Source organism: Dama dama, chromosome X (genome assembly GCF_033118175.1).
Source record: "Dama dama isolate Ldn47 chromosome X, ASM3311817v1, whole genome shotgun sequence".
NCBI lineage: Eukaryota > Metazoa > Chordata > Mammalia > Artiodactyla > Cervidae > Dama > Dama dama.
This window is the reverse complement of record NC_083714.1, coordinates 130,354,915-130,365,279: the sequence shown is the minus strand read 5'-3', so window position 1 is coordinate 130,365,279 and position 10,365 is coordinate 130,354,915. Positions and strand designations below refer to the sequence as shown.

General features: G+C 38.4%; 1 pseudogene; it reads right to left on the bottom strand.

Moving 5' to 3' along the window:
* Positions 1-8,604: 8,604 nt before the first annotated feature.
* Positions 8,605-9,151, bottom strand: LOC133052892 (ferritin light chain-like; annotated as a pseudogene).
* Between the last annotated feature and the right edge of the window lie 1,214 nt (positions 9,152-10,365).

The window sequence follows — 10,365 nt, the reverse complement described above, 5'->3', positions numbered from 1 at the left end:
AGTCCAACTCTCACATCCATACATGACTACTGGAAAAACCATAGCTTTGACTAGACGGACCTTTGTTGGCAAAGTAATATCTCTACTTTTTAATATGCTGTCTGAGTTGGTCATAGTTTTTCTTCCAAGGAGCAAGTGTCTTTTAATTTCATGGCTGCAGTTACCATCTGCAGTGATTTTGGAACCCAAGAAAATAAAGTCTGTCACTGTTTCCATTGTTTCCCCATCTATTTGCCATGAAGTGATGGGACCAGATGCCATGATCTTAGTTTTCTGAATGTTGAGCTTTAAGCCAACTTTTTCACTCTCCTCTTTCACTTTCATCATGAGGCTCTTTAGTTCTTCTTCACTTTCTGCCATAAGGGTGGTGTCATCTGTGTACCTGAGGTTATTGATATTTCTCCTAGCAATCTTGTTTCCAGCCTGTGCTTCATCCAGCCCAGCATTTCGCATGATGTACTCTGCATATAAGTTAAACAAGCAGGGTGACAATATACAGCCTTGACATAGTCCTTTCCCGATTTGGAACGAGTCTGTTGTCCCATGTCCAGTTCTAACTGTTGCTTCTTGATCTGCATACAGATTTCTCAGGAGGCAGGTCAGGTGGTCTGGTATTCCCATCTCTTTAAGAATTTTCCACAGTTTATTGTGATCCACACAGTCAAAAGCTTTGGCGTAGTCAATAAAGCAAAAATAGATGTTTTTTAGGAACTCTCTTGCTTTTTCATAACTTAGCTATAAATAAAATTATAGTGTGTGTGTGTGTGTGTGTGTGTGTGTGTGTGAACTCTAGGCCACATGATACCTCCACTTGAACACCTTTGGGCAATACACAAGCACATATCTCTATGTAGCAATAGTCCTGCACAAAAACTATCCTTACAGTCTTCAGTGGTCTCTATGTTATCTATCACATGGAATTAACAATCGTTCAATACATACTTCATCCCCAAGTGAACCCTCACCTCAGTAGTCACAACCTAAAAGGAAAGCCTGAGAAGGGACCATGTGGCACTTTACCTTGCTTTGGCCCAAGGAAGACTTTCATTGATTATGTGACATGTCACTGTCACTTTACTGAGACATCAAGGGAGGTAAGTGTGAAGGAAGTCCCTCCAAACATCTCGAAGGAGGCCATACCAAGAGTCACCTAAATTCTGGGTAGAACACAAGATGTAATGTCACTATTTTCACATAAGATGACTGAAACAGCTATTGATGGTGATAGCACCCAAATACTACAGTCACAAGGTAAAGAAGAAAAGGGACTTCCCAAAGTACCACTGAGACTTGGAATGTTAAAACTGAAGGAAAAATAAGAGTTATTTAACTTGACCCTTTCGTTTGACATATAATAAAGCAGATTTAAAGCATTTTAATGACTCTTCCAAGGTCACCCCAGTTAATTTTTTTATGACATTTTGAGTTGAACCTATGTCTCATGATTCACAGCTCACTGCTCTTTCCAATACAACTCTGAAACTCCAGTTGCAGCACTGATTTCTCAACAAGGGAGCACTGGACAATTATAGCTAGGATATTAGCGAATAATATTTAATGACAGTGGGCTTCCCTCATAGCTCAGTTGGTAAAGAATCTGCCTGCAATGCAGGAGACCCAGGTTTGATTCCTGGGTTAGGAAGATCCCCTGGAAAAGGAAATGGCAATCCACTCCAGTATTCTTGCCTGGAAAATCCCACGGATAGAGGAGCCTGGTGGGCTATAGTCCATGGGGTCACAAGAGTCGGACACAACTTAGCGACTGAAACACCACCATTTAATGACAGGGAAAAAGCAACTTTCTTGTGTGATAGAAATATCCTTTATTTGATTGAGATGCAACACGTGTATATATTTGTATACTCACTGAATGTAAGATGTGTACATTTCACCATAAATTATTTTATTATTAAAATAAAATATATAATAAAAATAATTTATGAGATGCCAAAAATTATTTAATGATATAAGAAACTATGCACAGGATATAGTTAAGCTTCTGTGGAACTTCCTTCATAGCTCAGTTGGTAAAGAATCCACCTGCAATGCAGGAGGCCCCAGTTCATTTCCTGGGTTGGGAAGATCCCCTGGAGAAGGGAAAGGCTGCCCACTCCAGTATTCTAGCCTGGAGAATTCCATGGACTATACAGTCCATGGGGTCGCAAAGAGTTGGACACAACTGAGCGACCTTCCCTTTCACTTTACCTTATCCTAGGTCATGAAGAAATCAGAACCTGAGGTAAGGATTAAGATATTAAACTTTATTTGGGAGGTGTAACTTGGGCAGTGAGAGTGAAGATAAAAGGGCTAAGGTAAGGAATAAGATAAGGAAAAATGCAAAACATGCAATGTGGTGCATTACTTAGCATGATTACTGCTTCATAAGGAACCATGAAGAGACACAGTAATACACACAGCAGATGTATTCGCTCAGCAGACCGCACCCTAGAAACTTTGCTAGAAGGACCCATATGTACTTCAGAGCCCTCCAGAGGATAAAGAAGAGGGGGAAATTGATCTAACTAGTTCCTTCTTATCTCTCATTTCCTGCTCCTATTGCACACATCCCCCAATAACACTGGGCTTCCCTGGTGACTCAGATGGTAAATCTGCCTGCAATGTGAAGGCCCAGGTTCAATCCCTGGGTTGGAAAGATCCCCTGGCAAAGAGAAAGGCAACCCACTCCAGTATTATTGCCTGGAGAATTCTATGAACAGAGGAGCCTGGCAGGCTACAGTCCATGGGATCACAGAGTCAAGAACAACTGAGTGACTATCACTTTCACTTTCCCAGTAATACCAAATGGCCCCTAGGCAGCTGTTCAAGAAACCAGATCCCAGGATTCCCTGGCGGTCCAGTGGTTAAGACTCTGTACTTCCACTACAAGGGGCACAGGCTGGATCCCTGGCCAGGGAACTAAAATCCCGCATGCCACATTGCCCAAAAAAAAAAAAAAAAAAAAAGGAGAAAAGAAACCAGATGCCACAACCCACAGTGATATTTCTTCTCACTTTGAATTTGGAGGGTAACTCAGTGCAGATGGGACACTATCCAAATTATATGGCACACAGGTTTGTAAACACATAGATTAATGAGTAGGCTACAGAATAATATGCAAACTATTATCCTATTTTTATTAAATAAATAAATCTAGGAGAATATGTTCCAAAATATTAAAAATAATCATCTCTAGGGTGGTGAAGTTAATTCTGATTGCTTTTCTACTTTGGTCTTCTCTATATTTGCTCAGTTTTCCACCCTCCAAAATCTAATACTCATAGCTCCACAGTGTTCCCTTTTCTCCCACCGTACTACCTTCAGTCCTTCATGCCATGATGATGTTTTTAAGCCTACAGAGGAAAGTTACTTGGGATTTGGTCACTAAACTCAGAATGCACAGCAAATATTGCATATAGTAAATATTACTTTTGAAAATCTCTTAAATTACTCATAATAGTTTACTGCCTATAACAAATGGTATGTTGTGTACTACTCATAAACTGATTTTGAGGCCCCCTCAAATTTGAGAACTTCTGAGCTTTACGGAAGGAAAAATAAAAAATGTATGTGCAGTTGTCTAGACAGTCAAACTATACTGAAGTTAAGATAAAGCTCTCACTCTGGGTGCCCATATGGTTCCCTTCCTCCCTTCAGTCAAGGTTCCACTCAGGTATGATCTCCTGATATACAGGGTGGTTTGTGGGGGGAAGATGAAAAAAAGAGAGACAGCACTCAGAACTGGAAGATTCCAGAGAAGAGAGAGTAAAATGATCAAGACACAGGTGTGAAAAGGAAGAGATTTCCAACACATTGGTATTCCCGTTCTGTTCAAATTATTAAATAAAATCCATTGTAAATTATCACAATCTACCATTTGAAAATGCAACTTACTTAATGTTTGTATATGCATTGAAATAAAAGAATATACTAACAATGAAAGTAATGGAACCCTCACAAATGCCTCTTTGCTTACTACCATATCTGAAATGGCAACTCACTCCCGTATTCTTGCCTGGGAAATCCCATGGACAGGGGAGCCTGGCAGTCTACAGTCCATGGGGTCACAAAGAATCGGACACAACTTCAACTAAACAACAACAACAACAACAACATCTGAAATAGCAGCTCTTGGTGACCCCTACGCTTTTAATTTGTTTCATTTAGAGTAGAGCTCTTCTAACAGCCTGACAGCATATCAAATACATAGCTGCTAATTTGTTTGTTCAATGTCTCCTTCGTTAGAATATAAGCTCCATGAGGGCAGAGACTTTGTGTGTTTTGTTCACTGCTGTATCCTCAGTGAGCTTAGAAGAATCGTGGCACATAACAGGTGCTCAAAAAATATTTCTTAAAGAAAAGTAACGATTAAATCCCTAATCTGCTTTAATATTAAGCCTCTATAATCTTAAATATACATTCTCAAATGTGTTTAGTTTGTTGTGTTAAGGAAGCTACCACACTGTTCCTTCCTCTTTTTCTTCAGACATAGGTATTAGCAAACTCAGGGCACTAATTGCCCAGCTTAGAATTGAATGGCACTAGGGCCATACTTCAAAGGTTCTGCTCTACTTAATAAACCATTGTACAGATTTTGCATTTTTCATGTTTCATTTCTAAATCACTGAAGTTTTATAGAATTATTACTATTTCTTACAAAATATTTTCTTATTTTATCATTCTAGACTATCGAATTACAGAGGTTCTGTTTGACATGCCTTCAATATTCCATATGAAACTTGATTTATGCCACTATATCTCTGAGACTGGAAATTTAAGTTTATTGATATATGACTTACAGGACACAATCTATCCAGTATATTTACTAGTACCTTTAAAACATTATGTTGTATTCTTCTGTAACCTGCTACAATCTGGTCTTAAAAATACATTTTGCAAATATATAAAGTCACTTAGTGACTTTGACCCAACCCATATTTATATTTTGCTTTTTAAAAAAATTTAATAACCTCTTTTAAAACTATGAATAAGGGATGCTTCTGAGAAAGAAGGATAAATAAATATTTTAATCTTCTTCATTCATACTTTATCTCATTCCAAAAATTATTTCAGATAACTTATATGCCAGGGTCCAGCCCCAGCAGAATCCAGGGGAACCCTCAGGATGAACGGCGTCGGCGAATGAGAGAGAGTGAGACAAAGCTCGGGGCTAAGTCTGAAGTTTATTTTTGCGTTGCCCCTTTATACCCTTAACAACATCTTTGGGGGAAGTGCATATTGCTTACACACAGGTCATCTCAAAACATTTACAGCAACTTGACCTTCAACAGAAACTGGATGTCACCCACATACTTTTTCGTTCACAAGAGTCTTTCTTATCATTTGGCCTTCAGGCCTGCTAACATTTTATGGCTTGCACCTGGTGTGACTTAAGCAACTTCAGTAGCCGACCCTGTTTTTCTTATAATTAATCTATTTTCTTTCTAATAAGCGTCATCTCTACGGGAACTAGATAGGATTACATTTTCACAGAACAGAAATGCAAAGGACTGCAAAAACAGCAGATATGGCACAAAATAGAGTCTTAGTCTAAAAGTTAACCACCTGCAAGAAGTCGCCAGCTAATCTCTATCTAAAGTATTTTTTATTAGGCACATTTGTGGCTATCATATTTGTGGAGCTTTTCTCACCCCGTGAAGGGGCCTATGCTTAATAGTTTCTTTTGTTAGCGTACTGTGCTTAGGATGTTTAGAACAATCATGAGCATTTTGTGCAATGAGAGCACACATTTATCAAACAAGCCAGAATGCCAGCTAAAGGGTTTGAACTGAAGCATTTCCTTCATCTCTGGCCCCTTCATAGGGTACCAGCGTCCAGGAGATTTATTAATTAGGGTTTTAAATTGGTCTTCATTCAGTGAAAGAGGAGCAGGAGAGCTCTCGGCAGGCAACACAAGAATCCGCAGCAGGGCAAACAAGAACAACAGCAGAAAAGGGGGGAGGATATAGGGTAGGGTAGAGGCCGAGGTCAACCTGGAGGGTCCCTTATCCTAGACGGCCTTGCCTGTCAGGTATTTTCCTCGTGACCTCGTCATGGATGGGGTCCCGGACGGCCTTGCCTGCCCGGTATTTTCTTCATGACCTCGTCACGGGCGGGACCTCCCATAACGGCTCCCGACACTTATATATAGACTCTACAAGATTAAAAATATATAAGAACTCAAGGACAAGGAAAAATAAAGAAATAATGGTACTATGTGACCAGAAAAGTATCCTTTATACCTAGAAAGTACAGAGCAGGAACAGACTATTAACAATTACACTTTATTGTTTTCTCCCTGTCACTGTGACCAAATAAAATTTCTATACTCTGAGAAAAGGGGAGCAAAGTATTCAATTCTTCCTAAAAAAAATTCAATTGAAGAAAGAAAAACAGGGAATTCCCAGGCAGTCCAGTGGTTAGGACTTAGCACTTTCACTATCATGGGCCCAGGTTCAATCCCTGGTTGGGAAACTAAGATCCCACAAGTTGCATGGCTTGGATTAAAAAAAAAAAGAAAACAGAAAGGAAAACAATTAGAAAATGTCTGTTTTGTGTTTGAAATATAACAGAAAAATTTCCTGATTAAGCTTGGCCCTCAGATTTCACTAATCAAAGTAGGTCCTAATGTCCTAAATGTCCATCAACAGATGAATGGATAAACAAGATGTGATGTATATACAATGGAATACTACTCAGCCATAAAAATGAATGAAATAATGCCATTTGCAGCAACACGGATGAACCTGGAGATTATCGTGCTAAGAGAAGTAAGTTAAACAGAGAAAGACAAATATATTATGATATCACTAACATGTGTAATCTAAAAAAAATGATACAAATGAACTTATTTATAAAGCAAAAACAGACTCATAGACATAGAAAACAAATTTATGGTTGTAAAAGGGGAAAGTGGGACGGGGGGATAAGTTAGGAGTATCAGATTAACAGATACACACTACTTTATATAAAATTGACAAACAAGGACCTACTCTATAGCACAGGGAACTATATTTAGTGTCTTGTAATAACCAATAATGGAAAAGAATATATATAACTGAATCGCTTTTCTATACACCTGAAGCTAACAAAATATTGTAAATAAACTATACTTTAAAAAAAACATAGAGTTCAGCATTCAAAGTAGGGTTTCTATACCCTAGGAGGTACATATGACAACCTATCAACCCATGTAGAGTGAATGGAAACTATTAGGATTTTTTTTCCATCTATTTTTATTAGTTGGAGGCTAATAAATTTACTTTTTTATCATCCAGTTTTGGTTCTATAATGTTTATCTTACATATTTGAGACACTTCTTTTAAGTATATGTTCAAAGCACAAGAACATTTTTTAACAAAATTGGGATTAGAATATGTGTGTGTCTACATATATAATAACATGTGTCACTTACCTGTACTAAGACTCCATCACAAGCTTTTTCTCATGCATTAAATATTACTTGAAAAACTAAATTTATTGAATGTATTATATGGATGAACTATAAGTTCCATTAAACTGTAATCTTCAGTTGTTAGAAAACCAGATTGTTTCTAATATTAACTATTTTAAATGAAGTTGTAATGAACATCCTTGCACACAAATGCCTTTTTCTCTAGAGGCAGAATTCCTGGGACAAAGGATATTAACATTTTTTACATTTATGATATGGATATTGTGCTATTTTTACAAATGCAAAAAAATTTTAATGCACAAAAATAGTTACTGATGGTCACTTTGACCTATTCCCATCACATTTTAACAGCTGGGGCAATCATTTTCAATGTAATATTGTTACTTTAAAAAAAAATCCATGGAGGTTTTGTGGTGGTCCAGAGGTTGTGAATCTGCCTGCCAATTCAGTGGTCATGGGTTCAATCCCTGCTCTGGGAAGATCCCACATGCCATGGAGCAACTAAGCCCATGTGCCACAACTACTGAACCCATGTCTCTAGAATCCCCAAGCTATAACTACTGAGCCCACACACCATAACTACTGAAGCTCACGTGCCTAAAGCCTATGTTCTGCAACAAGAGAAGTTACCACAATGAGAAGCTCATGCACTGCAACTAGAGAGTATCTCCCGCTTGCTGCAACTAGAGGAAGACCGCATGTAGCAACGAAGATCCAGCACAGCCAAAATAAATAAATAAATCTTTTTTTAAAAATTAAAAAAATCTATTCCTCTGACCCTATATTTGTCTCTCCAAATTAATGCCATAATAAAAGATGCCCTCTTAGAAAAATAAACATACTTTTTATGTTGTTTGCTGGGGAGAAGTAATGAACAAGGAATACATAAGCTTTCAATTAGATACTCCTTTATTGCTGTGAGCTGCCACTAACCCCTTCCTCTAAAAACACTGTGGAAAGTAACTACAGAGCTAAAAAGTCCTGGAAAAACACCAAGATTTGATCACAACCATGTCACATGTAGCCATCACATTGCCATCTTGATCTTTGTTTTGTTGTTGTTGGTTTGCTGCAAAAGGCTTTATTGTTTCCATTTGGTCCAAGGCTTTGGAGAGGGCTTCAGGATGTTAAAAAGCTGCCTCGTGGTTGCAGAGAGGGGCTTCAAGCAGAAGCCCTAACACCAGAGGGACTCCTCAAAGGCCACTGGACTCAGGAGGCTCCTGGTCGTGCTTGGGGATGAGCCTTTCCAAAAGAGACCTGGCCAGCTCTGTCTGGGGTCCAGCCAGCCTGCGGAAGTTGGTCAGGTGGTCGCCCATCTTCCTGATGAGTTTCACCTCCTCATCTAGGAAGTGGCTCTCCAGGAAGTCACAGATGTGGGAGTCTGCGAGGGCAGAATCCAGGCCATGTAGATCCAAAAAGGCCTAGTTCAGGCTCTTCTGCATGAAAAAGGTGGCTTCCATAGCATCCTGGATTTTACCCCACTTATCCTAAGATGCTTCTGCATGTCCAGGCGCAGCCACTGCACTGGTTTTGCATTTTCAAGCAATGCTCTGCACCCTTGCACTTCTCCTTGGCCAATCCACAGAGAAAGTGCCCCCTCCAGCTTTCCAGAGCCACGTGATTGCTGTGAAAACAGAAGCCCAGAGAGAAGTAGGTGCAAGGCCCACAGATGCACGGTGACCAGGAGGTGGACAGGGCCTCCACCTCAGCAGAATCATTCTGATGAAACTGGGAGCTCATGGTTGATTGGTAATAAGGAGTTAAGCTCAAAAATGGTGTTGGTACTCCTGGTGATTGCAGACAGTTAAATGGCTGATTCAGAAGGTTGTGACTGGAAAAAAAGATTGAAGGGTGGTCAAAGGCTGGAGCAAGGGGCGTTCCTAGGTCTATTCAGTCCAAACACTGCTGAAGCAAGAGACAAATCTGCAAGACCACTGAGCACACTCTGCCCATCTTGTTCTTTGAACAAGATCAACTGGAAATTACAGCACAAAGCTTGAGAAAAGTTATAACTATTCTTTTACTTTTTTCTCTACTTATGCCAAGGTGTAGTCCAGGTCATCATCTGGCTAGTAGATGTTATGGGCAGCAAATGAGAGGACACTTAAAATAAGAAGTTTTAATAATCATTATGAAATATGACATACCTTGAAGACTCAGGCATCTCTTGAGTATGATTTAGTTTGGAAGGATCAAGTATTAATTTGAAAGGTTTGTTTGTATAATGTGAAAGGGAGTCTAACCTCGATCATCTTTTTGACCAAAACAGATAAAAACTTTAAAAATTAAAGAGGATAGGTATAATTATGTTGTTTTCTTAAGATAAAAACAATGCCCAAACTTTTTTTAAGTAAAAAAAAAAATGTGGAATACCTCTATGGAAAGGGTGGGGAGTAAAGTGAAGAGGACAGAGTTAAAAGTTAAGACTTCTCTGTCCATACTTAGTTTTTTAGGTTTGATTTTAGAACCATCTAACAATTCAACACGATTAGAATAGAAAAAATCAAATTAAAATAATACAATTTCAGTGAGAAAGCAATTCGTAAAAATCAGGAGCAAAAATGAGACAAATCAAATGGTGTATTGATTCTGCAGCATATTCACAAAGAGAGGAAGAATTATTTCAAGTGAATTTAAATTATATTAATTTAGTTATACACTCCTAGTAGCATATATCCTATGCCCAAAAAGAGACTAAATATTTTAGGTAATCATATTTCTGCTGCTAGTAATAATGTTGGTATTATTATTTGAAAGCCATCTTGTAAAAAAAAACTGAAAAATTATGTTGGAGTCACTGGGAAACTTTTGCATTGGGGGAGGGAAGGATAAGTAAAACTCATGTATTTCTAAACTTATTTTGAAGTATAAATTTAAATTCATAATGTAATTTATCTTAAAATTACATACATATACATATATACATCTCCACTAAATAAAGCCTAGACACAGTG